Genomic DNA, 8,187 nt, shown 5'->3' on the forward strand with positions numbered 1-8,187 from the left:
TTTAACACAACACAATATGATTATTTAGGGCCCTTTGTTTCGTTGCGCGCTGTCCGATCTTAATTAAACCTTTGGTTGGTTCACGACCAACCCCCGGGCGCAATCGGTGTTCGAAGTACAAACAGACTTTCCATCGTGTTGGTTCACGACCAACCCCCAAGATAATTTTTTCCTTCGTGTTGGTTCACGACCAACCCCCAGGATGATTTATTCCTTCGTGTTGATTCACGACCAACCCCCAGGATGATTTATTCCTTCGTGTTAGTTCTCGACTAACCTCCAGGATGATGAACAATTTCAATAACAAATATATTTTATATTGCACAACGAATACGAAACGAATAATCCCACAGCTTACATCTCGTATTCTCGTATAAATCGTATAATGTCTGCACTAAGTGCACTACGTATAGGCATTTTAAACGACTTTGAAACAAAATTATGATTTTACGTGCGTTCGTTGCCTCGCAAGAATAAAGAATGAGCAATGGCGGCAAGCCGCGCGCCCCATCAAGACTAGTTGAAAAAGTAGGGATAGACCTGTTTGAGTTAAAGTTTTTGCTACCTACTTTAAACATGCGATGAGTTGCCTAGTAGGTTAAAGGACTACCTGGTTTTTATATCTGAAGAATGAAGCTTGAGAAATATAATATATTATAAATATATAATATAACTATATATTATTATATTATATATATATTATATATATACTATTATATTATAATAATTATATTATATATTATTACGCACTCGCCTCGCCTCGCTATATAGGCAGTCGCGCCCACCAGCAGCCCCCCCCTTCCTCCCACCAGTGTACCTGTATAGCGAGCTGCTCCTGCCTCTTGTGGCCCAGCAGCCTGGCGCCCACGTAGCCCAGCGCCGAGCCGGCCAGCAGCGCGGCGGCGCCCGCCTTGGCGCCCACCAGCAGCCCCCCCCCCCACCAGTGTACCTGTATAGCGAGCTGCTCCTGCCTCTTGTGGCCCAGCAGCCTGGCGCCCACGTAGCCCAGCGCCGAGCCGGCCAGCAGCGCGGCGGCGCCCGCCTTGGCGCCCACCAGCAGCCCCCCCCCCTCCCACCAGTGTACCTGTATAGCGAGCTGCTCCTGCCTCTTGTGGCCCAGCAGCCTGGCGCCCACGTAGCCCAGCGCCGAGCCGGCCAGCAGCGCGGCGGCGCCCGCCTTGGCGCCCACCAGCAGCCCCCCCCCCTCCCACCAGTGTACCTGTATAGCGAGCTGCTCCTGCCTCTTGTGGCCCAGCAGCCTGGCGCCCACGTAGCCCAGCGCCGAGCCGGCCAGCAGCGCGGCGGCGCCCGCCTTGGCGCCCACCAGCAGCCCCCCCCCCCCCCCCACCAGTGTACCTGTATAGCGAGCTGCTCCTGCCTCTTGTGGCCCAGCAGCCTGGCGCCCACGTAGCCCAGCGCCGAGCCGGCCAGCAGCGCGGCGGCGCCCGCCTTGGCGCCCACCAGCAGCCCCCCCCCCCTCCCACCAGTGTACCTGTATAGCGAGCTGCTCCTGCCTCTTGTGGCCCAGCAGCCTGGCGCCCACGTAGCCCAGCGCCGAGCCGGCCAGCAGCGCGGCGGCGCCCGCCTTGGCGCCCACCAGCAGCCCCCCCCCCTCCCACCAGTGTACCTGTATAGCGAGCTGCTCCTGCCTCTTGTGGCCCAGCAGCCTGGCGCCCACGTAGCCCAGCGCCGAGCCGGCCAGCAGCGCGGCGGCGCCCGCCTTGGCGCCCACCAGCAGCCCCCCCCCCCCCCCTCCCATCAGTGTACCTGTATAGCGAGCTGCTCCTGCCTCTTGTGGCCCAGCAGCCTGGCGCCCACGTAGCCCAGCGCCGAGCCGGCCAACAGCGCGGCGGCGCCCGCCTTGGCGCCCACCAGCAGCCCCCCCCCCCCCTCCCACCAGTGTACCTGTATAGCGAGCTGCTCCTGCCTCTTGTGGCCCAGCAGCCTGGCGCCCACGTAGCCCAGCGCCGAGCCGGCCAGCAGCGCGGCGGCGCCCGCCTTGGCGCCCACCAGCAGCCCCCCCCCCCTCCCACCAGTGTACCTGTATAGCGAGCTGCTCCTGCCTCTTGTGGCCCAGCAGCCTGGCGCCCACGTAGCCCAGCGCCGAGCCGGCCAGCAGCGCGGCGGCGCCCGCCTTGGCGCCCACCAGCAGCCCCCCCCCTCCCACCAGTGTACCTGTATAGCGAGCTGCTCCTGCCTCTTGTGGCCCAGCAGCCTGGCGCCCACGTAGCCCAGCGCCGAGCCGGCCAGCAGCGCGGCGGCGCCCGCCTTGGCGCCCACCAGCAGCCCCCCCCCCTCCCACCAGTGTACCTGTATAGCGAGCTGCTCCTGCCTCTTGTGGCCCAGCAGCCTGGCGCCCACGTAGCCCAGCGCCGAGCCGGCCAGCAGCGCGGCGGCGTCCGCCTTGGCGCCCACCAGCAGCCCCCCCCCCCACCAGTGTACCTGTATAGCGAGCTGCTCCTGCCTCTTGTGGCCCAGCAGCCTGGCGCCCACGTAGCCCAGCGCCGAGCCGGCCAGCAGCGCGGCGGCGCCCGCCTTGGCGCCCACCAGCAGCCCCCCCCCCACCAGTGTACCTGTATAGCGAGCTGCTCCTGCCTCTTGTGGCCCAGCAGCCTGGCGCCCACGTAGCCCAGCGCCGAGCCGGCCAGCAGCGCGGCGGCGCCCGCCTTGGCGCCCACCAGCAGCCCCCCCCCCCACCAGTGTACCTGTATAGCGAGCTGCTCCTGCCTCTTGTGGCCCAGCAGCCCCCCCCCCCCACCAGTGTACCTGTATAGCGAGCTGCTCCTGCCTCTTGTGGCCCAGCAGCCTGGCGCCCACGTAGCCCAGCGCCGAGCCGGCCAGCAGCGCGGCGGCGCCCGCCTTGGCGCCCACCAGCAGCCCCCCCCCCTCCCACCAGTGTACCTGTATAGCGAGCTGCTCCTGCCTCTTGTGGCCCAGCAGCCTGGCGCCCACGTAGCCCAGCGCCGAGCCGGCCAGCAGCGCGGCGGCGCCCGCCTTGGCGCCCACCAGCAGCCCCCCCCCTCCCACCAGTGTACCTGTATAGCGAGCTGCTCCTGCCTCTTGTGGCCCAGCAGCCTGGCGCCCACGTAGCCCAGCGCCGAGCCGGCCAGCAGCGCGGCGGCGCCCGCCTTGGCGCCCACCAGCAGCCCCCCCCCCTCCCACCAGTGTACCTGTATAGCGAGCTGCTCCTGCCTCTTGTGGCCCAGCAGCCTGGCGCCCACGTAGCCCAGCGCCGAGCCGGCCAGCAGCGCGGCGGCGCCCGCCTTGGCGCCCACCAGCAGCCCCCCCCCCCCCACCAGTGTACCTGTATAGCGAGCTGCTCCTGCCTCTTGTGGCCCAGCAGCCTGGCGCCCACGTAGCCCAGCGCCGAGCCGGCCAGCAGCGCGGCGGCGCCCGCCTTGGCGCCCACCAGCAGCCCCCCCCCCCACCAGTGTACCTGTATAGCGAGCTGCTCCTGCCTCTTGTGGCCCAGCAGCCTGGCGCCCACGTAGCCCAGCGCCGAGCCGGCCAGCAGCGCGGCGGCGCCCGCCTTGGCGCCCACCAGCAGCCCCCCCCCCCACCAGTGTACCTGTATAGCGAGCTGCTCCTGCCTCTTGTGGCCCAGCAGCCCCCCCCCCCCCACCAGTGTACCTGTATAGCGAGCTGCTCCTGCCTCTTGTGGCCCAGCAGCCTGGCGCCCACGTAGCCCAGCGCCGAGCCGGCCAGCAGCGCGGCGGCGCCCGCCTTGGCGCCCACCAGGAGCCCCACGGGGCCTCCCACGAGGGCCCCCACGCAGGCTCCACCGGCGCCCCACGCGCCGGCGCGTAGTCTGTACACGACACAATTTATTAAACCATTAAACCCAGGTTGAGAACAAAAAAGGTAAAAAATGTGAGTCGTCATATTGGCAGGGTCGCCATGTAACCAATAGCGACACATTTAGGTAGGTAAAAATTATGAGTTGAACAGGGAAATAAGTAAATATTTAAACATAATAGCTTTTTGTTATGTTAATTTAAACAGGTATTATAATTATTTTTAGTTAAAAATACGTACATTATACATAGTTATGAAACATGAATAATGTTCTCATACTTCTCATGATGTGATGGCATAAGTTGCCGTTGTGACTTGTGTCATTTGAGTGTCTTGTTTATCAGAGCACTTTATCATTTCAACAAAATCATACTTTTCTGCAGTAGACAGGTGCGCTTTAGCCGCTTCCACATTATCAGCCGCCACCTCCACATGGGTCGCCGCCTCTAGCACTTGTTCCCGCTGCGCGCGCGCGGCCGCGTGCGTCACCGCCCACACTCCGTGTAGAGCTCTTAGCTCCGCTTGTAGTTCCGTCCACCCTCGGAGGGCTGCCTCGCGCTCTGCGAGGGCCAATTCCTGCAATGTGGATACAACTAATATTTATAATTCGTAAAAGACGATTTTCGACACTTACACACGTGGAATCTTTTAGTGTGTCTCATGGCAAACGGTCAGAGATAGTTCAAATCCAGTAAACGTTTACACCAACATGATGCAGGGAGATAGCGACGCAGGTGAAAGTCTCCCGAGTAATGACGTCATCAAAATGGCACCTAAACTTTGCGTTGTACATCCATAGTTGTACATTACATATACACAAGTGACTGACAAGTGACAAGTGTCACTTTTTAAGAACTATCCAAAAGTAAATCAAAATGAAATGACACAAAAATATGGAAAATATGGATTTTACAACAAACCCAAAAGTTTCAGATCCCGGAAGGTTCTTTAACTCGTTAGATTGGACTTACTTTAGGCTACGCATGTACGCATGCACCATGCACTACGCACCCGGTCATCGACCTGAAGCTGCAGCACCGGCACATCGCAGTCGTCTTCTATCTCACTCTGGCCTGTGTCCGCTCTCTCTCTTGCGTGCGCGACCACGCCCACTGAGTCAGTGGACACCGCACTACCCGCCACCGCTGTCATGCTGCGGTCTGACCGACTTATGCTCATTGGTGATGATTCTGCAAATAGTTACAAAACAGTCTCTTATACAAAGCCTGTAGGCTGTAGCAGTGTACAAACAGCAACACACTTAACTATCCATCGGTGGACCTTATGCCTTTTGTAATAAGGTTTACAAACTGTCAGTTAACAGTGCACAGTGCACAGTGTGCTGGGCCATGGTACAACCAACGTACCAGGCATTGTCGTGGGTCTCGGCGCGGCTCTTCCGTGAAAATAGCAACAGTGATAGACAAAACGATAACATCACAAACATTAGTCGCATAACAACACTCAATCACACATGTTGACAATAATATGAAGTTCTAATCTAAGGCATCACGTACCTGTCTCAAATAATATAGGTATACATTTTCGAGTAATGGCTACTTTTCTCTAAACATCAATTTCAAAATTACGTAGACATTACCCGTTTTAAGAGCTTTTTCTATTAAACGGGTTTAGAGCAATGTTAAGAAAAATTGACTGTGCCTTACACACGTGAAAATTAAACACAGTGCATTAGCATCTAAGTTATTAATAAATAGCAAAAAGCCAGTCAACAAAGCTATTTCTTACTGCATCTTTATAAATATATCATCGTCAGTTAAGTTTAAATGTTAGTATCAATTTATAAACAAAGATTATTCTGATCAGGAACAAAACAACACAAGTTAATATTTTAGTAATGATAGGAGAACACAGCTCACCGCAAGGGCGAGAATGGGGCTTCGCCAGGCCTGTGCAACTTCGCTCTATCAACCCTACATCGGCATCAGAAAAGACAATCCTATTATATGTGTTATTAGAATAAAACGAGTCAATAATACACAAAATGGTATATATTTGGATTTTCATCAGGGTCAGGGGTAACAAGTGTAACAATGCTCACTGCGGGACCGGGTCGAAATGTCTGATACAATGTATGTTTAATTATGAGTTACACTAATTACCGCAGTGAACACGTTAGGGCCTCTTACCACTTACGTGTTGGAACACGTAACCCCTGGAGAGTTATCCAACTAACTCAGTTAGTTGGCAAATGTGCAAGTGGCCCTAAATGGTTAATGGTATGGAGTAATTTGGAATCTTATGTGAGGTACTCCAAACATATGCTGGCTATTCTACCATTATATTCTATTGCAACTATAAAATAAGAAAGTTTAGTTTTACAATAAGTTTGTTTAGCTATACAAAGATTTTGAAAGTACCAACCTAGGTAGTCCATAATAGCTTGCAGCGTCAGGTCCCTCGACCGCTGTGTCCTGGCATCGAAGATTTGGCGGTCAGGCTCCCGCACGCGCGCCCGCAGCGCAGCAAGTTCAGCAAGAAGGGACCGTAGGCGTGCTGCAGCGCGACCGGCGCCAGCCTGCTCGCGACGGACTTGTGCATACTGGCCTGCTTCTTCATGCTGCACAGGTTGGATTAAAGGTGAACTCTAGCCACATTAACTTTGCACAAACATGGCAGTAACAATACTGTATGTCTGTGTCTCACAGAAGTTTTGTTGTAGGTAGTTTAGTAAAAGCTTCGAGATCGTTTACTAGACACATTGTATAATGTACTTTCTAAATTGTATGTAAGCAGATTATTATTTAAATCCAATAAGTATTCTCAAACTAATATTTTTTTTAGGCTGCACCATAAATATATTAAAAACTGTAATTTTAATGGCCAGATGGGTGTAAGGTGTAAGCTTTCTTTTGATTTAAACAAGAATCCCAGTAAATGTCCTTGACTAAAGTATGTTCAACTCAAGTGTACAAAACATAAACACTTTTAATATTTACAGTATGGAATGGACTGTTTAAACACAAACAAAGCCAAAAGATTGTGTAATACACGAGTCTATTGAAAGCTCGGGGAACTCTCTAGGCGAATAGTTTTGTAAATCAGTTTATTTTTACACAAGCGACGTCACTGTACAAAAAATATTACGCACTTGACGCTAACGAAAATGACTTGATGAAAGCTGACTTTGTTTCCTAACTGATACTAGACCGTCGATATTGCGTTGTAGACGCTGCGTCTGACCTAAAATGTCTAAATAAGGTCTAACGATACGATACCTTGATAATGTTCGCCTTGTGTTGTCTAAGCAGCTCCAAGTGGTGTGGAATTGCAACGTCGTTAAACTTGGACAACGACAGCTCCACCCGCTTCAGTGGCAACTGGTTCTCATCCTCCATTATTTTTCAATTCTTTTCAAGTTTCTTTTCAATTCTGTTACATTTCAGAGATACTGAGCTAAAAACAACAATAACAAAGATTTTCTGATTGTGAGACAGACTTTTTTTTTTATATTCGTCCTTCTGGACAGGCTAAGACCATAGGCCATACTGCCTCTTCTTCAGTAAGATTAAATTTCTTAAGTCAGTTTCAGATATAAAGTCTTCCTTTTTTTAAATCCATTAGTCAAATCCAATAAAAATGTTATGGATGGTATAGAAAGGATGCCAATTTCTTATGGCAGAATTGTTGCAAAAGTGACCGCTTTCCTCTCAGAATAATGACTAAAGCAAAGAAGCCGGGCAAAAATAAAAGCTTGGTAAAAGATATCGTATTCACAACACATTATTACTTTTTGTCTATGAGTGAGTGAGACAACAATCCGCAAGTTCTTTCGTTTTTTCAAGTAAAACATAAGATAAACTGAGGGAAATGTCAAATGGTCCTATGTGGTTCTATAATATAATCCAGCCAAATAAAATATATGTTCGTTATTTCACAGGTAGGTGTCAACTGTAACAACTTGACATAGTCGTATTATTTTAGTTGAAATATTTCGGGATGTTTCAGCGGTCATCTTGGTTTATTTTAATTATATTTTTGCTATTCCTGAAAGATTGTTGGAAAACGTGCTGAGTTTTTATTTGTAATGGTTTGAAGTTCCCTTTGTGATAATGTCTTGTGTGATCGAGGGCTGTAAATCGCATACAGGAAGAAAAGAAAATACGCACGAACCGATAACCTTTAATCGGTGAGTTTTGTTCAATTTTGAAGAAATTTATTTATAGGACCTGACCCTAAACATAGAAATCGATATGTTGTTTATGTAATTATTACTTGCATTCAAGTCTATATAGATTTTTGCATATATTTTCGAACTTTTCTGCTAAGTATGAAAGGTTATATTTTTGGCATAGTGATGTATCGACCTCAGATCAATAACCTATCGACATTTACAGCTTTCTTATAGTTTGGCCCAGGACTGTCTCATTT

This window comes from Cydia strobilella, chromosome 23, assembly GCF_947568885.1.
Source record: "Cydia strobilella chromosome 23, ilCydStro3.1, whole genome shotgun sequence".
In the NCBI taxonomy this organism is placed as follows: domain Eukaryota; kingdom Metazoa; phylum Arthropoda; class Insecta; order Lepidoptera; family Tortricidae; genus Cydia; species Cydia strobilella.